The following is a 21,245-nucleotide window of genomic DNA, read 5'->3' on the forward strand; positions in this document are numbered from 1 at the left end:
AATAGAAAGTATTTTCTCACACATAAAATTCCCTAAATTTGGGAATATGGATTCAACAATATGGATTGTTGAAAAAAATGTGTATTACTTTATGATTAAATTGATCTCATAGACTGTTGTCTGAGATGTATCATCGTGTGCATTTAATGGATGTTTAAAAGAAATGTGCCTCACAGTGACTCAGATTTTAAGACACCTAGTAAACAACATACCTAATAATGGTATTAGAGAGATACCCTTGTGGCTTTGGTGGTGTAGCTTAACTCTTTTGTGTTAATTTGCATAAAGATCTGCATCATGATTTGGATGTGCTCTGCCACTTTTTATTTACTCCTAATCATTACTCTTTCCCTTTTCAGTTCTACTAAATGCTTTTGAATGACAAGTTGAAATGCTTTCCCCCAAAGAATCAGGTTAGTTATCACAGTTGTCACCATGTTGGTGGAGGAAATGTTTATATCAACAATAGATTTTTTACTTTCTATTCTCACTGAATAATTTAAATGACTCTTCTTCAAAAAAAACATTTCTTCTCTGGCTCAGGATTTAATTTCCATTAACATTTCAATGGTTTGTTTTTTATATTTTCATTGTTTACTACCCAAGTACTTTGTATATAAACATAGGACGTCAATTATTTTTAAGAAAATGATCCAATCCCAGTTTAAGAACCCAGGCACTGTTTCACAGACATCCATCATAAATCCAGCCTCAAACATGGTATTGTATTCCTTTTGTTTACCATAGAAGCACTAGCCTCCTGCCTTAAAATATGGGTATTCTCATTTTATTTTGAGATTTAACAGCTCTTTTCTTTATGGTGATAATTTTACTGACCAGGTTGACAGAATGGTAGAGGTTGTGAAGAAAGCAGCGTTAAGTAGTAATATTAAATGATGTTTATCTAGAAAAAAGACCTTAAGATATAAAAACCCTGGAGGACGTAGAAGATTGTTTTATTAAAGGCTACCGCAGTCTCCTCCCAGCTGTGGAAAGGACTGCAAGAAGCCAACATAAAAAAGCAACTGGGGTGTTAACTCTGCAGATGTCTTCATAAGGAGCTGAAAAAGCTGACTCACCTTGGTAATGGAATTCCTTTTAAGAAATGCAATTCATTATTAATTCCACTTAGCTATTAGGTTAATTCATTTCCTTTTTATAAATATCACTTTCTGAAAATCCACTTTTAAGTGCGTTTTGGCCTTAAGAAATTTGTTGGTTTACAGATCCGCCTTTCCTTTCAATCTGCCACAGTTGCAGTTTCAGAAATCAGAAATCAATGCTTTGTTTCCAGTTGGATGACCTGGACATTCAAAGAGTACCTTTCAATAGAAACTCTTATTTGATTATTTAAGACTTAATTTTCAAAGGAGCAATTTATGACGTACAGAACAAAAAGAGCAAATCTCTGGTTGTACAAATTGCAGTTCACGGGTGCTGATTTCTGAGAGCATGCACGATTGTTCATATTGTTAGTTTGTAAAATATACCGTAGCCAGCAGCTGGGTCAACTTTCCAACAGAGAGGTAAGGGTAGGAAATTAGCAATTTGAAATATAAAACTGCTTAAACATATAGAATAAATACCAGCCTTTATAACAAGGAAAAAATGGACGCCAATTTATTTCTTCATAAGTATAGGCATAGTCTCTTTACTTAACACATGCCCACTTACTAGAATTTTGAAATTATTTTAGAAGTCGTTTCTCAGCTTTTACTTCATTAACCAACCTTTTATTAACTTCTCTTATTTTTCTCTGCCTTCCTTCAGTCAGCTGGTTTTCAAACCTGGCCACATATTTGAACTATACTTGCAGAGCTTTTGAACAAACAGATATCAGGCTCAACCCCAGAGAATAGAATTGAATTGGACTAAAGTGGAGCCAGCATTGCTCTTTTTTAAGCTTCTCAGGTGAATCCAGTGTGCAGCCAAAGCTTATCATGTTGTACGTCTTTCTATTTTCTCTTAGAATGTTTGCATATCTATTTCCCTTCAACTATTCTTTTCTTCTATCCTTTTCATTAGTGAGGTTTTAAAAATCTAATTTTTGTAATTTCTCATTTTGCTTTTTTTTTTTCCTTCTGATTTTCCACTTATTGGCCAAGAAGTTCTCATTCCAGGCACATGTATCTGATTTGTATTCTTATCTAATACTACCAGATTTTTATGTTAATGAGAGAGAATGCAATATGATTGTGAATTATACTTTTGTCTGTCCTTCCAGTGCTGATATAATAATATACTTTAATTTTCGGTATAAATATATAAGATTGATAGTGAAGCGCAAAACCATCGTTGAAAACCAACATTAAGAGTGGATTTACTTGAACTGTAATCATTATTGGCTACAATTAAAGATAATTTAATACAATTTTAGAACTTTGAGGCTATATGGGACTCAAGGACATGCAAATATCCTATTAATAATATTTTTACCATTTCACAGCTGAAGGGTCAATTTTTGAATTTTAATCTAAAGACAAATTTCAGTAGTTTCCAAACAGGGCAGGAGTAGGAATATTACATGCCATATCAACTATCGTATCAGTAACATGGTAATAACAGCAAGAGAAGCAATGATAGCAATAAAAGGATCTATGATGATAATTAAAATTTGATGATTTAAATATCAGCAGGAAAAACAGAAATATGGGAGGTAATGCATAGAATATTCAAAGTTTTGAAATGAATGTAATAGGAAAATCGCCAGCAGTTGACTGAGGCCTGGAGTAGTAGATAAGAAATGTGAATGTTATTGTGGCTGTGCCTTGAAATGCAGTCAAGCCATTTCCTCTCCATCAGGTTTATTTTTCCTCACTGGTAAAAATACTGGTTGGATTGGCAAAAGGAAAAAAAAAGAAAGAAAGAAAGAAAAAACCTGGCCAAACCCCCTTGACTGCGTCCTGCCTATAGGTATGTTTTGTTGAATTTATCCAGTATTGTAAATGAATTGAAATGGATGACAACATTTAACAAGATGGAGATTTCTAATAAAAATTTGGATTTTTAGCTTCTTTGGAGAAATCGTTTGATTCATCAGTCTCCCAGCCATAACATGGAGCTTCTCCTCCTTGGAAAGGGCATGGTTGGTTATGGCTGTCCAGTTCTTTAGTCTCAACCTGGCTAGCTTCATTCCTTTCTTATCTACTTTGGCCATGTAGAAATTTGGGGTTATTTCCTCAAGAATCTATTTGTGGGGTTATTTCCAACCATGATATAAGTTGCATGAAAAGAAAGTGCTCAATACTTTGTTTAGGTACAACAAAAATAATTTACAAAGGGAAAAATAAATGTTACAAGCAAAAACACCGAGAAGACAGAGAAACTAACAAACAGATGACTGATTCTCAACTAGAGACTTAAGCCGTTAAAATGTGTCCTGGTAAGCCCTATGAAAGAATATTTTGGGTTCTAGATCAGAAGTACAATGTCACTTAGCAGTAATAACTGGGATTTAGTGACTTATTGCAGGCCAAGCTCTTGGGAAAGGAAAAGAACACGATGTTCTGTACAGCCCAAGTAAGAATATCCTGAATATTAGGAGATTAAAATTCCCCAAAGTGAGCTTCTTGGCAGAAAATGGCCAAAGTTATTTAAAGAGTGACTTCCCATCTTTGAATTCACCCATTGAATAAAACAATATTTAACCACCATTTAATAATTTAAGACCATCATTTCTTTCACTTTGCTTCAGCACAGAGCTTAATCACATGAAGGGCTCCCTATATGCAGTTTCCAAAAAGATGAAAACCTAATTCAGTTATTACAGAAATAACTCCAGACTTTTAAAAGGTTTCTCTGAACTGAAACAACTCCTGAGAATTTCCTTATCCAGACCACCACCTAGGATATGTTTATATGCACTGTATTTGTCAGTAATATATATATAAATATATATATAAAAATATATATATTTAATATATTTAATACTGCTTATAAGTTACTTTGCAGCTGTTATCTACTCATATATCTTGGGAAGAAACATCTCTAAAATTCTTTCTATAAGGTCCTTTATCATTTCAAATTCTGAAGAAAAGAAGTAGAGTATAAAAAAAAAATCAATCAATAAATAAGGCACATTAAAACTTGTGGTATCCAGTAGGCATTCATATAAATTTTAAAGAATTCTTTACTGTGGCTAATTATGTGTCTGGGTATAGATTCAAATTTTAGGTACCCAAAGAGTTGATACTTGGCAGGCAGTTCATATAACAAAGCATGTCTTTGCATAATAGGAGAACTAGATTTTCTTTATTACCATATTATCAAGTAAAAGAAAATAAACACTATTCTGCTCTGAAACAGGTATCCACCTTATTATGTCCTATTAAAATGTATCTGAAGAATATATTGATTTTACCCCAGCGTGAAAAATGTCAACAGGTAAAACTGAATTAAAAAGTAGTTTCCTAATCAAAGATAAATATGTGACCTTATAACACAAGTAACAATACAATTGGCTTTTGCCCTTCTCAAATTTTATAATTACGTCAAACAACAATCTGCCTCACAAAGTAATAGTTCAGATACCAGATTCTATATTGAATTGCCATTAAAATTGTTTCTGGGGTAAAATTCAAGTGGAAGCAAAGATAATTTAGAATTGAAATTAATCAAAATTTTAAAATAGATCCTAAAAGTGAAGAAGTGTACTGTTAATATCTTAAATTATATTTCAGGGGCAGGCAGGTAATTAATCTTCATAGCTTTGGAAAATTTGTAAAACAATCATCAGTATTAAGGTAGAACGAATAATATATTTTTAGATGACAAACAAAACACTAATTCCCAACTTTCAGTGAGTTCACAATGTTCCTATACATGAATGATAACGAGAAAAAGTAATCTGTACAGCCACTCATGCAAAGAAATTCACTATCTAGTCACATGTTCATTCTTTAGTGGGGGAAAAAGGGCATTTGTCTTCATATTCTTATATTTATGAGTGCTTTCAGTTAATTTCAACCCTAAAAATAAAGAATCACAAAAGCCGGAGTTACCTAGAATCAAGGAAGATGGACTAACCAACAAATTTCAGGCAGCGTATGGTGTAATTGAGAGATCTTGCCCTCATATCTTTAAGCCTCCCAAACTCTCAGCCTTCTCACATCTGTCCAGTCCTGAGCCCATTAAGTCATCTTGGCTGCCATGAAGATGAAAATGACAGTGCAGGCACTTGAGTCAGTGTAAACAGGCCCAGGGTGGTTGAAGGGCAGGATTAGGAGGCCTGGGATGCTGAATGGCCGTCCCAGCTGTAGCTCCCAAAGATCCCAGTAGCATAGAGCTGTCAAGAGCACAAAACTGCATATAAAGAAAACCTTTGGAGGGAAGGAGGGATTTTATAGTCTGTCCACAATTTCATCAAGCACAATTTGCCTTTCCACTTTTTAGGATCATTAATAGGATTTAAGCAGTAGAGAGTTCATGAGCTGATCATATAGCCAACACATGCGGTCATTTCTGGGATTTAGGCTCTGTACTTTGATGGCCATAGTAGAAATTTGGGGATATTTAAATGATCTTGGTGAAACCTATACTTTCTTTGTGAATCTTCATAGAGGTCTTTCGTCTGTTAAGTGTCTGTTAAGGCACAAGTGAAATGAAGCCCTTTGTCCCTAATTGTTAAAAAGAAGAAAGCCTTTGAAGTAGAGTCCATGATAATACATCATTGGGCAAAAGAATGGTCTTTTGGAAGGTATTATGAGAGTTCTTTAAACTCCCAGGAAATGCCAAGGATATTAGCACTAATCAATATTGTTATAGGGAGCACCGTTGTTGTTTCAGCAAGTGCCCTCTTTCAGGACAAGAATGAACATTCCCAACTACAGAACTTCTTGGCAGTTTCATTCTGTCCTTCCTGTTGAGGTGGAAGATATTATATCACTATCACTAATTATGGGGGATAGAGGAAGAGGGGAAGGAGAGCATTTAGTCATGTCCCAGGATGTATAAAAAACACTGAAGAAACATTATTTACACAATTATGCAACATAGGTGTTATCATTCCTATTTTATACATGATGTAATAGGGTCTTAAAAGTTTAAATACTTTGTCATTTAATAGTAGAGCTAGGATTCAGTCTGCCAACCCTGCTCTTCTCCATTTCTCCATATTGCTTCCTTGTTGTTTCCACCACAGAAGGAACTGGCCGAGGATCGTTAAAACATCTTTTTCTGCTTTCAGGTTTAGTACACCATTAGTAGTTAATATACAACTCAGTGAGAGTTAAAGATGTATCATATTACAGTTAAGCTAAGAAATCAGTTGGCGAAAATCCAGATAAATTTGAATCATAAAAGTTGAAAAATGAAGTGTCCTTATATGTTTTTGATTCTAATAACTATACTGGCAAGGAAAATGTACTTCAGGAAAAATACATAGTGTCTTTTCTGAGGTGATCAGGGTCATTAGTAGCAGAACTTGAATCAGAAACTAAGACTTCCAGCTCACTGCTCAGTCTATCTCTACTACACAATTAAAATACAGTATTTTTTTTTAAAAAAGATTTTATTTATTTATTTGACAGAGAGAGAGAACAAGCACAAGCAGGGAAAGAGGGAGAAGCAGGCTCTCTGCTAAGCAGGGAGCCCAACCTGGGGCCTCCTGCCAAAAGCAAACCCATAACCGACTGAGCCACCCCCATTAGATTACAGTACTATTTGGGGCGCCTGGGTGGCTCAGACAGTTAGGCATCAAGTTGTGATCTCAGGGTCTTGAGACTGAACCCCATATTGGGCTTTGTGCTCAGAGCAGAGTCTGCTTGAGATTCTCTTTCCTTTTCCTTCTGCCCCTCCCACTTGTGTTCTCTTTCTCTCTAAAATAAACAAATAAATCTTTTAAAAAATTACAGTGTTTTTCTTGACCTTACAAATGAAGTCACTATTAGATTTTTCTTAAGAGTAAGATACTCAAACTTATTTGGCATATCATTTAATCAAAGTAGGTTTGATTTCCAAAAACTTTCAAAGAGCAAGTTTTGTGAAGAACTCTATGTACATACGCTCTTCACATCGTGACTACATATATAGACAAATAACAGATTATTGCAACTATACTGAAAAAAAATGTTGATATTGAGGGCTGAAATATAAGCACCCATTCATAAATGTAAAACAGTTCACTCAAGATCAGCTCTTGTGTTTACATAGAACAAAGTTACTCAAATTCACTCCCCTGTAGAGAAGCACAATGTATGCAATACACTGAAGCCAATTAACATCCATTTCTGAGAACCCTTATCAAAGAAACAGTTTCCTTCATATCCTATGGTAGGAGTTCTTCTGAAATACACGAGACTCAGGGCTTTTCTCTGAGGCAACCACTATTTTATTTTTTTTAGGGGGAGTGTTATTGCTACTCAGTGTAAAATAGTGAGAAATCAATACTTTGCCATATCATTAGAAATTACAATTGCTTTTAAATACTCAAGTTCTATTTTTAGGTAATTTTGACCAGTACTGACTGGAAACCCAGGTTAAAATCAGAGGTCTTTATTTCACATAGGGCACACACTACTTGGAGTGGTTGTGTTGAAATTTTTCCATGCAAATTCCTACAAGCACTGATGCCTTTATCTTTGTCCTCATATGCTACATTACACCACCTGTTGTATTTTTAAAAATCCTACTTTATGATATTTGAAACCCTTCTTTCAATTAATACTTACAGATTTTCTGCCAATAATTTCTTATTCTAAGTAATTGATTGCTAACTGAATACAGCATTTGTGGCTATCAAATATTTTAAAGAAAATTACAGAAAATATATATTATAGATAAAGTGTTTTTTGGCTCAAGTGGCTCCCCCTGGTAATTAATAATAATAACAGTTATTAAATCTACACAGAAAAAATAAACAGAAATATATCAAGCTTATGAGATAATTCATCAAGAAAATATATTTTAAGTCAATAAATTTAAAATATTTTAATATAAAAAAGAACATATTAAAATATAAAAGAAATAACACATTATGGAACATATAGGGATCATTTTATTGTTAAAAGGTTAAATCTCTTTTTTATTGGTTAGTGTTGGTTATCTTCTTCCCTCCATGAAAATAGATTATTACACCTCTATATTGTTATCATTCCCTATACACATGGCCCCTCTAAAGCTGTTAAATAAAAGACTAAAGCACAAGAATGGTAGTTCCAAATTCACCATACATTTATGCTAAAAAAATTTCTGGGCACACTGGACATTTAAATAGATGATATACAGCCACAAAATCCATTAGGTTAGCTTTGTGCAATAAAAAATATTTTCTTTGAATACAATGAATCATAACCATCTACATGTCTCAAAAACATGAGATCACTAATGCCTAGTCTCAACCATAAGTCACCATTTCTAGACAGAGGCTCTGTTTCCTTTGAGAGATAAAAGAATAGTAAGCAGTTTACACATCAAATGATGACTTTGGTTCCTGTAATCTACATTAAAACAGCATTAGGTTAAAAATAGCAGCATGAAGATGATTTTAAAATAAGAAAAATGATCTAGTGGCTAGATTCTATGGTGCAGATAATTAAATGTTTTGCCAGCTTACCTGATAAAACAGAGCTTTACAGATCACAGCATAACAAAGCCCCGCATCCAAGATGGTTAGAGTATAAGGTGGCTTCCTCTGCAGTTGTTCAGATTTTTGGCCACAGAGATTTACAAATTAATTAGAATAGGTTTTCCTTTGCTTTCTCTGTGGACAAGAAAACAAAGAGACCTTTCCAGAATCCTCTCTGCTTATGCCTCCGCTTCCTGTTCTGAGATTCACTCTATGGTACCCAACATATATCAGAAAACAGCTTTGGGGGGGTGGGGGGGAAGGCTGACAGCACTCAACATGGTACCGCCATCTACTGGCAGACATGCAAATTGAACGAAAGGAAAAACATGCTCATTATTCTTTATCCCAAGGTACAATGTAACATCTCCTTGCATATAAGTATGTACAAAAGAGACCCTTTCCTACTCACTTATTTGCACCTCACCTATTTTTCTAAATTTCATAAATTTACAAAGTTTATCAACATATAACCTGCCACAATTAACATAAAACCTACAAATATTTTGAAAATTAGGTTTTTAGATTACCTTATATCCTAAATGCAGAGTTTTGCAAAAATGTCTCTTGTAGTCTGTGCTGGTCTTCTGAAATTTTTTTCTTCTCATGGGATGGATTATTTTTCAAGTGAGTTATTTAACTCCTTAAAGAACAGTGTAATACACATTTCCTGATAGTCTTTTGTGTTGCTTTTGGTAAAACATTTGCAAGAAACAATATCTGAATATGGAAAACTAGTCTAAACTTTAGTGAGGTTTAGCTAATTTAGATCTGTGGATTCCTTTGGTGTATATATATGACAAAAGGAACAGTTAAATTCATCTCACATGAGATAATTCAAACCAGTGGTTATGTATTATTATCTCTATATCTTTAAAATACTTGAGAAAACATTGTTTATAAGAACATTGAAGCAGGCAATATATAAGCAAAATTAAAATGACTTTTACCAGTTTATTAAAAGAGATTTCTCAGCTAATCAAATTGCTATTCATTTTATTAGACTTTTTATATTTACTCTAGCACAACTATAATTTTATTGGTTTATCATTAATTAACTAATATATATTCATATTGATGGACCACCTTAATATTTGCTAAGTGCTATATTGGCTTTGAAAAGACAAAGAGAAAAACATACAGTACCTCCCATCAAGGAGTTTATGTATAATGAGGAGAGACAAATATATCAGGTACCATATTTTCAAGCTATGTGCTCAAGGAGTGTTATTTACTTAGTTTTTAATTCTAGCCCCCATTTTGCCTAATGGCAGAAAATGAATCTAGTCAGTTAGGGGTAGACTGAGTCACTTGAGGCTTTTCCCAATGATTTCAAGTTTAGATGAAGCCAATGTACAGTTTTTCTCTTCCATCTTCTCATACAGGGATTGATTTAAGTCCAGGAATGCTTACATATGTGGAGAAAGCAGAGTATGGTTGGTTCCCAGGCTCCTGTCTTATTACATCCAATGAGTGGGCATCCAATGAGCTGTAGAATCCTGTATGATCCTTAGGCACCAAAATCCCTCCACACGGACATCTACCAATGTGTCCGCATTCCTCTTTGGTCCCAGAAACACCATCCTCGAGTTTTTATGGCAGCATCCTCTCAACTCAGTTACCTCAGGTTTGTCAGCTCTTCCTCTCAGGTAACTTTTGTTCCTGTCCTTGGAGAAGGAAAGAAGAAACACAATTAGCAGCTTTTGAGGGTCACTCTGGGCTATAATTGGCTGATGAAATTCCCACATCCAAGGCACTTCACACCAAGATCTATGTTCTGCTGTTTCCATCTCATAGACCATAGCTTCTCTGTGGGTTTCAGACAAGTGAGGCACAATCTCTGCTACATTGGACCATTCCAACTTCTCATCTGTCTACTCTACCTTTCTAGCTAATCCTGGGCGAGCAAGCTACATGGGGGGTCCTATCAAAGACCCCCTTAGGTTGGGCCCCCTGCTTCTTCCCAGACTTCCTTTCCAGCTCCCAAAAGTTTTGCTTGGACCTCTCTTCCTTCTGTACCAGTAATAAACTTGATCCACAAGTTTTCCTCCCAAATCTTTCTATTTTATACCTACTGTATTAGTTTTATAGGGCTACTGTAACAAAATACCACACAGAGTGGCTCACACTTACAGAAATTTATTGTCTCACAATTCTGGAGGTTGGAAATCCTAAATCAAGGTGTCAGCAGAGCCATGCTCTTTCTGAAACCTGTAGAGGAAGGATACTTCCTTATCTCTTCCAGCTGCTGGTAGCCCAGACATTCTTGGGCTTGTGGCAGCATAACTACTGTCCCTGTTTCCATCTTTCCATGCTGTTTTCCCTGCATCTCTTGGATGCCTTTCGTCTGTGCACCTCTGTCTCTGTGTCCAAATTTCCTCTTTTTATAAGGACACCAGTCATTTTGAATTAGAGTCCACCCTAGTGATTTTATGTTAACTTGATTATTTCTGTAAAATCCTATTTCCAAGTAAGGGCATTTTCTGAGGCACTGGGGATTAGGACTCCATTATACCCCTTTTTTGGAGGAGGGTAGACACAATTCAACTTATAACACTTAAGACTGAAACCTTTTAAAATGCAAGAATCTGATGATTCTTTTATCTGTTTCCCATGACAATTTCATTTAGGAAATAATAGCTTTGGTATATGGCCAGAATTTGGAAGGAGTGGGTGGGGGGAAGATCTTCAGGTAATAGTGAAGAAACTCATGAATAATAACAACAATAAAAAAAAACCAACATTTATTCAGTATTATGTATCAGATGCTCTTCTAAGCACTTTGAGTATATTCACTTAACCCTCACCAATAAGAAGAATTATACACATTTTACAGATTAAACAAATATAGAGGGAGTAAAATCACGTTGATTAGTACTTCATATATCATCACACAGATGACACTAGTATGCACCAAGACTTGGAGAAGCATAGAGGAAATGAGCTTTTATTAATTTAGACCACTGCTAACTCACACAATTAATGAAAATTCATGGCATTTTACTATTGTATTACATAAGTTTTCTGTCATGAAATATTTGTATTTTCTGGGGACTTTTACCTTTTTTTCTCTAGTCACAGCCAAATTATCCTTGCTCAGCACTACTTTACTAAATGTTCATTAACTGTGCCAATCTCTAGCACTCCATACTGATTTCTCTACCAATAATAATACTTAGAAGTATATTAATTCTGATGCCCAATTTGGGGCATATACTCAAAAGAACATATCCATATACTCAGAAGGTTTTCCTGATAGTGTTTTCTGGGCAACTGATTTTTGAAGGGGTGTGTGTATGTGTGTGTGTCTGTGTGTGTGTATTTTCTAAGGACAATAAGATGGAATTATCACAGGATGAAATTTTGAGGAAAAACAGTGGAGTTCTATACCAAATAGAACTATAAAAATTTAATAGAATTATTGTAAATCTAATAGAATCATATAACTCTAATAAACATTAAGATAAATTAAAAATACAAATAATGTCTAGTTTAATAGAATTCACAGATAATATTAGTTCCATTTACATATTCATTGTTAATATTTTTAATTGCTTCACTAAATCTGCCAATAAGTAACAATTATTATTCCAATGTCCAAACCTAATTTAGAATTCCCTTTAAAGTTTTTCTAGATAGCTCCCTCTCATTTCCATCATTACCTTAAATTTGGAATGGCAGTCCCCTAGGTCTAGTCCAAATGCAAAAACAGTAGAAATGTAAACATAAAGAATCAAGACAATGTATGGGACTAAAGTAAATAAATAAATACTGTAACTAATATCCTGAAGAAATAAAAGTATATTGTACCTGTGAAGTGGGGATGGGAAATCTTGAGGGGAATAATAAAATAAAATAAGAAATGCTCATAAGTTATATATGCCATATGTAAAGAAGAGGAAAAATCAGTAGTTAGAAAGTAAAAATTAAAGACATCTTTTAGAAAGTTGGACTAAACACAAGGATATGAAAATATAGTAAGAAAAAAAGAGAGAGTATCAGTCTCCAAAGTAAAAAAAAAAAAAAGAAAAGAAAAGAAAAGAAAAAAGAAAGTAGAAATATTACAAGAAAAATTTTCAGAACTGAAAAGACTCACCAAGTTCACTTGTTGTAAAGAAACACACCTTGAGGGATCCCTGGGTGGTGCAGCGGTTTGGCGCCTGCCTTTGCCCCAGGGCGCGATCCTGGAGACCCGGGATCGAATCCCACATCAGGCTCCCGGTGCATGGAGCCTGCTTCTCCCTCCGCCTGTGTCTCTGCCTCTCTCTCTCTCTCGGTGACTATCATAAATAAATAAAAAAAAAAAAATTAAAAAAAAAATAAATAAAAAATAAATAAATAAAAGAAACACACCTTGAGATGCATTATAAAATTGCAAAAAGTGGGATGCCTGGGTGGCTTGGCATATTAAGCATCTGCCTTTGGCTCTGGGTCCTGGGATCAAGCCCGACACTGAGCGGCACATCAGGCTTTCTGCTCAGCAGGCATCCTGCTTCTCTCTCTACTTCTGCAGCTCCCCCTGCTTGTGCTCTCTCACTCTCTCTCTCAATTAAATAAATCTTTAAAAAAAATCAGGACATGAAAGATAAGAAACAAGGATCAACTCACCATCAGCAACAATAAGTGATACTAGCAACAATAAGTGATGGTAGGAAACAAAGAAGGAAATATGTCAAAAAGTGTAGAGAATATTATAGTTTTGTTCCCAGCCAAGCTGGAAAATCAAATCTTGTATGAGAACCAAATAAAGATATTTCAGATCATCTAACCACTACAATTTTAGCTTCTCTATATCCTTTTTTAAAAATTTTTTTAATTTATTTATTCATGAGAGACAGAGACAGAGAGGCAGAGACATAGGCAGAGGGAGAAGCAGGCTCCCTGTGGGGAGCCCTGATGTGGACTCAAATCTTGGACCTTGGGATCATGCCCCGAGCCAAAGGCAGATGTTCAACCACTGAGCCACCCAGGCGTCCCTTCTCTATATCCTTTTTTAAAAAAGTCATTTGAGGGCAGCCCCAGTGGCGCAGCAGTTTAGCGCCGCCTGCAGCCCAGCGCATGATCCTGGAGACCCTGGATCGAGTCCCACGTCAGGCTCTGAGCGGAGCCTTTCATTCTCTCTCTGTGTCTCTATGAGTAAATAAATAAAATCTTAAAAAAAAAAAAAAAAAGTCAAATAAATAAAATCTAAAAAAAACAGTCATTTGAGCATATACTCCAGCCATCCCATCCCACTCTCCACCCCTCCCTCTGGAAAAAAAGGGAAAGGAAATGGAAGGAAGGAAAGAAGGAAAGAAAATCAAGGAAGACAAAGGCATGACATCCAGAAGACATTCAAATTCATTTGTGAATCTTTCTAGTGAGGAGTAACATCCTATCCCAGAATTTAATTTTTGTGGAGGCTGAAAATACAATCAGTCCACATTATAAGATGGAAACAAAGGATATTCACAAAGGAAATCTGATACATGTATCCAACATAAATGGGATGATTAATTCCTTTTTGTTGCCTATTGATGTGATGGATTGCCTTAATTCATTTTTAGTTTTTTTTGTTTTTTAACAATTTATTTATTTGAAAGAGAGAGCAGGACAGGAAGAGGGAGAGGGAGAGAAACTCAAGCTTACTCCGTACTGAGTGCAAAGCCCAATGTTGAGCTTTATCTCATAACCCTGAGATCATGACCGAGCCAAACCAAGAGTCAGATGCCTAACCACCCAGGGACCCTGCATTAATTCATTTTTGAATTTTGAACTGATCTAGGCCCCATTTTAATAACCAGTTTAAACAAGACAAGAAAAGTGATAATTATTGTGTCAATATACCATATAAAAAGAAAAATTAATGTCAGTAAAGAGATCTTTACTCTTTTTTTGTTGTTGTTAAAGAAGTTCATTTTATGTGGGCGGAATTCATCATTTTAAATACAAAGGAGAAAAAGAAGTGCCCAGAAGGGTGATATGATTTAATATGATCCTAGCTTCATTGTGGTTTTTATGCTTTCCTTCTGCAGATGGAATGTCAGATGATTTTCAGATCTTACTGGTTACAAGTATCGGGCCTCTGGAATGTTAGGCAACACTTTTTAAACATATCCTGCATAAATCATAGAAATTCACAATAGAATAGAGCTAATAACCTTTGATTGGGACTTTTAAATTGGTCTCTGTTTTCCTTCATCCTCTGGTTCCTCAGGATCTTCAAAAACTTTGTGGATAGAGCTCTAACTCTGGTGGCTCTGTGTCAATTTCATAAGCTTTCATAGCCAAATAATGCTTTTTCATAACATCAAAAACTTTATGATAAAATTCCCAAACCACATTTTCCTGTTTCCTAGACTGTGAATTCCAAAACAATGTTTAAAGGAATTATCCTGTTGGACCAGTGGGGTACCATTATTTAACTACCAGAGTGGATAAGATTTTAAAGGACTAATTCTTCTAAGTATTGGTGAAGATCTGAAGCTACAGAAACTCATATACTGCTCATAGGAATGTGAATTAGTAAATTCACTTTAAAAAACAGTTTGGTATTATCAGCTAAAGCTGAATCTAAATGTAGCCTGTGAGCCAATGACTTTTACTCTTTTACTCTTAGGTATATACTTGACAATAATGTGTGTGTGTATATAAGAATGTATAGTACAAGAGCACAGCATTATTAAGGACGTTCAAGGGAGTAAGAATCCATATTCACCAACAGAATAAATAAAAGAATTATGATATATTCTTTTTTTGTATATTTTTACTGGAGTTCAATTGCCAACATATAGCATAACACCCAGTGCTCATCCCGTCAAGTGCCCTCCTCAGTGCCCAGTCACCCCCACCCCCTGCCCACCTCCCTTCCCCTTATCCCTTGTTCATTTCCCAGAATTAGGAGTCTCTCATGTTCTGTCTCCCTTTCTGATATTTCCCACTCATTTTCTCTCCTTTCCCCTTTATTCCCTTTCACTATTTTTATGTTCCCCAAATGAATGAGACTATATAATGTTTGTCCTTCTCCAAATTCCTTCACTCAGCATAATACCCTCCAGTTCCATCCACATCGAAGCAAATGGTGGGTATTTGTCATTTCTGATGACTGAGCAATATTCCACTGTATATACAGACCACATCTTCTTTATCCATTCATCTTTCGATGGACACCGAGGCTCCTTCCACAGTTTGGCTATTGTGGACATTGCTTCTGTGAACATTGGGGTGCAGGTGTCCCAGCATTTCACTGCATCTGTATCTTTGGGGTAAATCCCCAGCAGTGCAATTACTGGGTCGTAGGGCAGATCTATTTTTAACTCTTTGAGGAACATCCACACAGTTTTCCAAGTGGCTGCACCAGTTCACATTCCCACCGACAGTGCAAGAGGGTTCCCCTTTCTCCACATCCTCTCCAACATTTTTTGTTTCCTGCCTTGTTAATTTTCCCCATTCTCACTGGTGTGAGGTGGGATCTCATTGTGATTTTGATTTGTATTTCCCTGATGGCCAGTGATGCAGAGCATTTTCTCATGTGTTTGTTGGCCATGTCTATGTCTTCCTCTATGAAATTTCTGTTCATGTCTTTTGCCCATTTCATGATTGGATTGTGTGTTTCTTTGTTGTTGAACTTAATAAGTTCTTTATAGATCTTGGATACTAGCCCTTTATCTGATATGTCATTTGCAAATGTCTTCTCCAATTCTGTAGATTGTCTTTTAGTTTTGTTGACTGTTTCTTTTGCTGTGCAGAAGCTTCTTGATGAAGTCCCAATAATTCATTTTTACTTTTGCTTCCCTTGCCTTCATAGATGTATCTTGCAAGAAGTGGCTGTGGCCAAGTTCAAAAAGGGTGTTGCCTGTGTTCTCCTCTAGGATTTTGATGGAATCTTGTCTCAAATTTAGATCTTTAATCCATTTTGAGTTTATCTTTGTGTGTGGTGTAAGAGAATGGTCAAATTTCATTCTTCTTCACGTGGCTGTCCAATTTTCCCATCATCATTTATTGAAGAGACTCTCCTTTTTCCAGTGGATAGTCTTTTCTGCTTTGTCAAATATTAGTTGACCATAGAGTTGAAGGCCCATTTCTGGGTTCTTTATTCTGTTCCATTGATCTATGTGTCTGTTTTTGTGCCAGTACCACACTGTCTTGATGATCACAGCTTTGTAGTACAACCTGAAATCTGGCATTGTGATGGTGCCAGTTATGGTTTTCTTTTTCAATATTCCCCTAACTATTCGGGGTCTTTTCTGATTCCACACAAATCTTAAGATGATTTGTTCCAACTCTCTGAAGAAAGTTCATGGTATTTTGATAGTGATAGCAATAAATGTGTAAATTGCCCTGGGTAGCATTGACATTTTCACAATATTAATTCTTCCAATCTATAAGCATGGAAAATTTTCCCATCTCTTTGTGTCTTCCTCAATTTCTTTCAGAAGAGTTGTGTAGTTTTTAGGGTATAGATCCTTTACCTCTTTGGTTAGGTTTATTCCTAGGTATCTTATGCTTTTGGGTGCAATTGTAAATGGGATTGACTCCTTCATTTCGCTTTCTTCAGTCTCATTGTTAGTGGATGGGAATGCCACTGATTTTTGGGCATTGATTTTGTATCCTGCAACACTGACAAATTGCTGTATGAGTTCTAGCAATATTGGAGTGGAGTCTTTTGGATTTTCTATGTAGAGTATCATGGCATCAGTGAAGAGGGGGAGTTTGACTTCTTCTTTGCCAATTTGAATACCTTTTATTTCTTTTTGTTGCCTGATTGCTGAGGCTAGGACTTCCAGTACTATGTTGAATAGCAGTGGTGAGAGTGGACATCCCTGTCTTGTTCCTGATCTTAGGGGAAAGGCTCCCAATGTTTCCCCATTGAGAATGATATTTGCTGTGGGTTTTTTCGTGGTTGGCTTTTAAGATGCTGAGGAATGTTCCCTCTACCCCTACTCTGAAGAGTTTTGATCAGGAATGGATGCTGTGTTTTGTCAAAGGCTTTCTCTGCATCTATTGAGAGGATCATATGGTTCTTAGTTTTTCTCTTGTTGATATGAACTATCATGTTGGTTGCTTTATGAGTGTTGAACCAGCCTTGTATCCTGGGGATCAATCTTACTTGGTCATGGTGAATAATCTTCTTAATGTCCTATTGGACCCTATTGGCTAGTATCTTGTTTAGAATGTTTGCACCTGTGTTCATCAGGGATATTGGTCTATAATTCTCTTTTTTTGTGGGGGTCTTTGTCTGTTTTTGGAATTAAGGTGATGCTGGCTTCATAGAACGAGTTTGGAAGTATTCCATCCCTTTCTATCTTTTGGAACAGCTTTAGTAGAATAAATATTGTTTCTTCTTTAAACGTTTGATAGAATTCCTCTCGAAACCATCTGGACTTTTGTGTCTTGGGAGGTTTCTGATGACTGCTTCAGTTTACTCCCTGGTTATTGGCCTGTTCAGGTTTTCTATTTCTTCCTGTTCCAGGTTTGGTAATTTGTGGTTTTCCAGAAATGCGTCCATTTCTTCTCATAATATGGTTTTAAAATCATTCGTATTTCCTTGGTATTGGTTGTGATCTCTCCTTTTTCATTCGTGATTTTAGCAATTTGAGCTTTTTTTCTTTTTAATAAGGCTGGCTAGGGGTTTATCTATTTTATTAATTCTTTCAAAGAACCGGCTCCTGGTTTTGTTGATCTGTTCCACAGTTCTTCTGGTCTCTATTTCATTGAGTTCCGCTCGAATCTTTATTAACTCTCTTCTTCTCCTGGGTGTAGGCTTTATTTGCTGTTCTCTCTCCAGTTCCTTTAGGTGCAAGGTTAGCTTGTGTATTTGAGTTTTTTTCCAATTTTTTGAGGGATGCTTGTATTGTGGTGTATTTCCTTCTTAGGACTGCTTTTGCTGTCTTCATTCTCATTTTTTTCCATGAATATTTTTAATTCTTCTCTAATTTCCTGGTTGACCCTTTCATCTTTTAGCAGGATGGTCTTTAACCTCCACGTGTTTGAATTTCTTCCAAATTTCTTCTTGTGATTGAGTTCAAGTTTCAAAGCATTATGGTGCAGGGGGTGCAGAGTGCATATGCAGGGGGCAATCCCAATCTTTTGGTATCGGTTGAGACCTGATTTGTGACCCAGTATGTGGTCTATTCTGGAGAAAGTTTCATATGCACTTGAGAAGAATGTGTATTCAGTTGTGTTCAGAGGCAAAGTTCTGTAAATATCTGTGAAATCCATCTGGTCCAGTGTATCATTTAAAGCTTTCTTTGGAGATGTTGTGCTTAGATCTCTCATTTGCAGAAAGCACCGTGTTGAGGTCTCCCAGTGTAAGTGTATTATTATCTAAGTATGTCTTTACTTTGGTTATTAATTGATTGATATGCTTGTCAGCTCCCACATTAGGTGCATAAATATTCATGATTGTTAGGTCCTCTTGTTGGATAGAGCCTTTAAGTGTCCCTCTTCATCTCTTACTACAGTCTTTGGGATAAACTTTATCTGATATGAGGATTGCTACCCCTGATTTCTTTTCAGGACCATTTGAATGGTAAATCGTTCTCCAACCTTTCATTTTCAGGCTGTAGGTATCCTTAGGTCTAAAAAGAGTCTCTTGTAGATGGCAAATAGATGGGTCTTGCTTTTTTAATCCAGTCTGAAACGCTGTGTCTTTTGATGGGATCATTAAGCCCATTCACGTTCAGAGTTACTATTGAAAGATATGAATTTAGTGTCATCATAATACCTATTCAGTCCCTGTTTTTGTGGATTATTTCTTTGGTCTTCCTCTTTCTTTTAAAGAGTCCCCCTTAATATTTCTTGCAGAACTGGTTTGGTGGTCACATATCTTTCAGTTTCTGCCTATCTTGAAAGCTCTTTATCTCTCCTATTCTGAATGAGAGCCTTGCTGGATAGAGTATTCTTGGCTGCATGTTCTTCTCATTTAGGACCCTGAATATATCCTGCCAGCCCTTTTTGGCCTGCCAGGTCTCTGTGGAGAAGTCTGCTGTTAATCTAATATTTCTCCCCATAAAAGTCAGAGATTTCTTGTCTCTTGCTGCTTTAAGGATCTTCTCTTTTATCTTTGGAATTTGCAAGTTTCACTATTAAATGTCGAGGTGTTGAGCGGTTTTTATTGATTTCAGGGGGAGGGAATCTCTCTATTTCCTGGATCTGAATGCCTGTTTCCCTTCCCAAGTTAGGAAAGTTCTCAGCTATGATTTGTTCAAATACAGTTTCTGGACCTCTGTCCCTTTCAGTGCCCTCAGGAACCCCAATTAAACATAGATTTTTCCTTCTGAGGCTGTCTTTTATTTCCCTTAACCTATCCTCATGATCTTTTAATTGCTTTTTCTCTTTTTTCCTCAGTTTCCCTCTTTGCCATCAACTTGTCTTCTGTCACTCACTCATTCTTGTACCTTGTTAACCCTTGTCGTTAGGACCTCTAGTTTGGATTGCATCTCATTTAATTGATTTTTAATTTCTGCCTGATTAGATCTAAATTATGCAGTCATGAAGTCTCTTGAGTCCTTTACCCTTTTTTCTAGAGACACCAGTAGCTTTATAATTGTGCTTCTGAATTGGCTTTCTGGCATTGAGTTGTAATCCAAATTCTGTAACTCTGTGGGAGAGAAGACTGTTTCTGCTTCTCTCTTTTGAGGTGAGTTTTTCCTTCTAGTCATTTTGCTCAGTGCAGAGTGGCCAAAAACAAGTTGTATTAGGAAAAGGAGAAAAATAGAGAAGAGAAAAAAGAAAAAAAAAGAAAGAAGAAAAGAAAGAGAAAAAAAGGGGGGGGGAAGCAAACAAGAAAACAAAAAGCAAGGTGGAGTATCCTCTGATTCTGTATACTGTACATTCCTCCACTTCCCCTGGAACTTTCCAGCGCTGCTTGGTCCAATAACTGGCTTTTCCCCTGTCGGTCTAGTGGGTCTTCTGGGGGAGGGGCCTGCTGTGCTGGTTCTCAGGTGTGAGCACCTGGGGGAGCTGCTCAGCCCCTGCCTGGTGCACTGGCTCAGTGAGAGCTGTTCATCCCGTGAGGCCCCTGCTCCATCCCAGGTACAGGGTGACACCAGGAGGAACAGCCACAGTGGCAGCGGCCAGCTCCCCAGGCCTGGAGTCAGTTCCCGCAGTAGCTAACGCAGCTCCTGGTCCACAGGGGCCTGGATGCTCTGGGGACGGGGCGCTGACCTGCACAGCTCAGGGCCCCCGGGGGCAGGAGCCTCCTTGCTGTCCTGGGCCCTCCGGCCTCCACCTGTCCCGGGGGAGGCCGGGTCCTGGGCTGTGTCCCCCCGGCGCCCTAGACTCCAGGGCCTGTGCTGCTTACATCGTGCTCCCGGGCGCTGCAGCCCTTTAGGGAGCTCCGCCACAGGGTGGGGGCTCCCCCCCGCGGCGCAGGTGCTCTGTCAGTGCCCCTGGGAGCCTGAGGGCATCCCCACCCTCCTGGGATCCTGCCCCAACTCCTGCCCCAGCCTTTCCGTCTGGGAAGGTTGGTGATGCTCCTGTTCCTCCGGGCGGGTCTCTCCTATCTGGGGGCCCTCGCCCTGGGGCCTTAGCCTGGCTCATTGGGGCCCCTCCCCCTTGGAGGCTTTTTTATTTTTTTACTTTTTCCCCGTCTTCCTACCTTGATAGAAATGCCGCCTCTTCTAACTGCAGCCTTCCAGCTGCTCTCTCTTTAAATCTCAGGCCGAATTCATAGGTTTTCAGGATGATGTGAAAGTTATCC

At 37.1% G+C, this 21,245-nt stretch overlaps 2 protein-coding genes across 6 annotated transcripts in view; one reads left to right on the forward strand and one right to left on the reverse strand.

Moving 5' to 3' along the window:
- Positions 1-8,760, reverse strand: part of LOC121471827 (sodium channel protein type 3 subunit alpha) — a 106,436-nt gene extending 97,676 nt beyond the window's left edge. For all 5 annotated transcript variants that reach the window (XM_041722670.1, XM_041722673.1, XM_041722672.1 and 2 more), the window contains exon 1: positions 8,552-8,760. The gene's annotated coding sequence lies outside the window, so the exon portion shown is untranslated. The remainder of the gene's footprint in view (positions 1-8,551) is intronic.
- Positions 2,333-21,245, forward strand: part of LOC121471826 (sodium channel protein type 2 subunit alpha) — a 209,607-nt gene continuing 190,694 nt past the window's right edge. Inside the window, exon 1 of the mRNA XM_041722667.1 lies at positions 2,333-2,913. The gene's annotated coding sequence lies outside the window, so the exon portion shown is untranslated. The remainder of the gene's footprint in view (positions 2,914-21,245) is intronic.

Source organism: Vulpes lagopus, chromosome 11, assembly GCF_018345385.1.
Source record: "Vulpes lagopus strain Blue_001 chromosome 11, ASM1834538v1, whole genome shotgun sequence".
NCBI classification, from domain to species: domain Eukaryota; kingdom Metazoa; phylum Chordata; class Mammalia; order Carnivora; family Canidae; genus Vulpes; species Vulpes lagopus.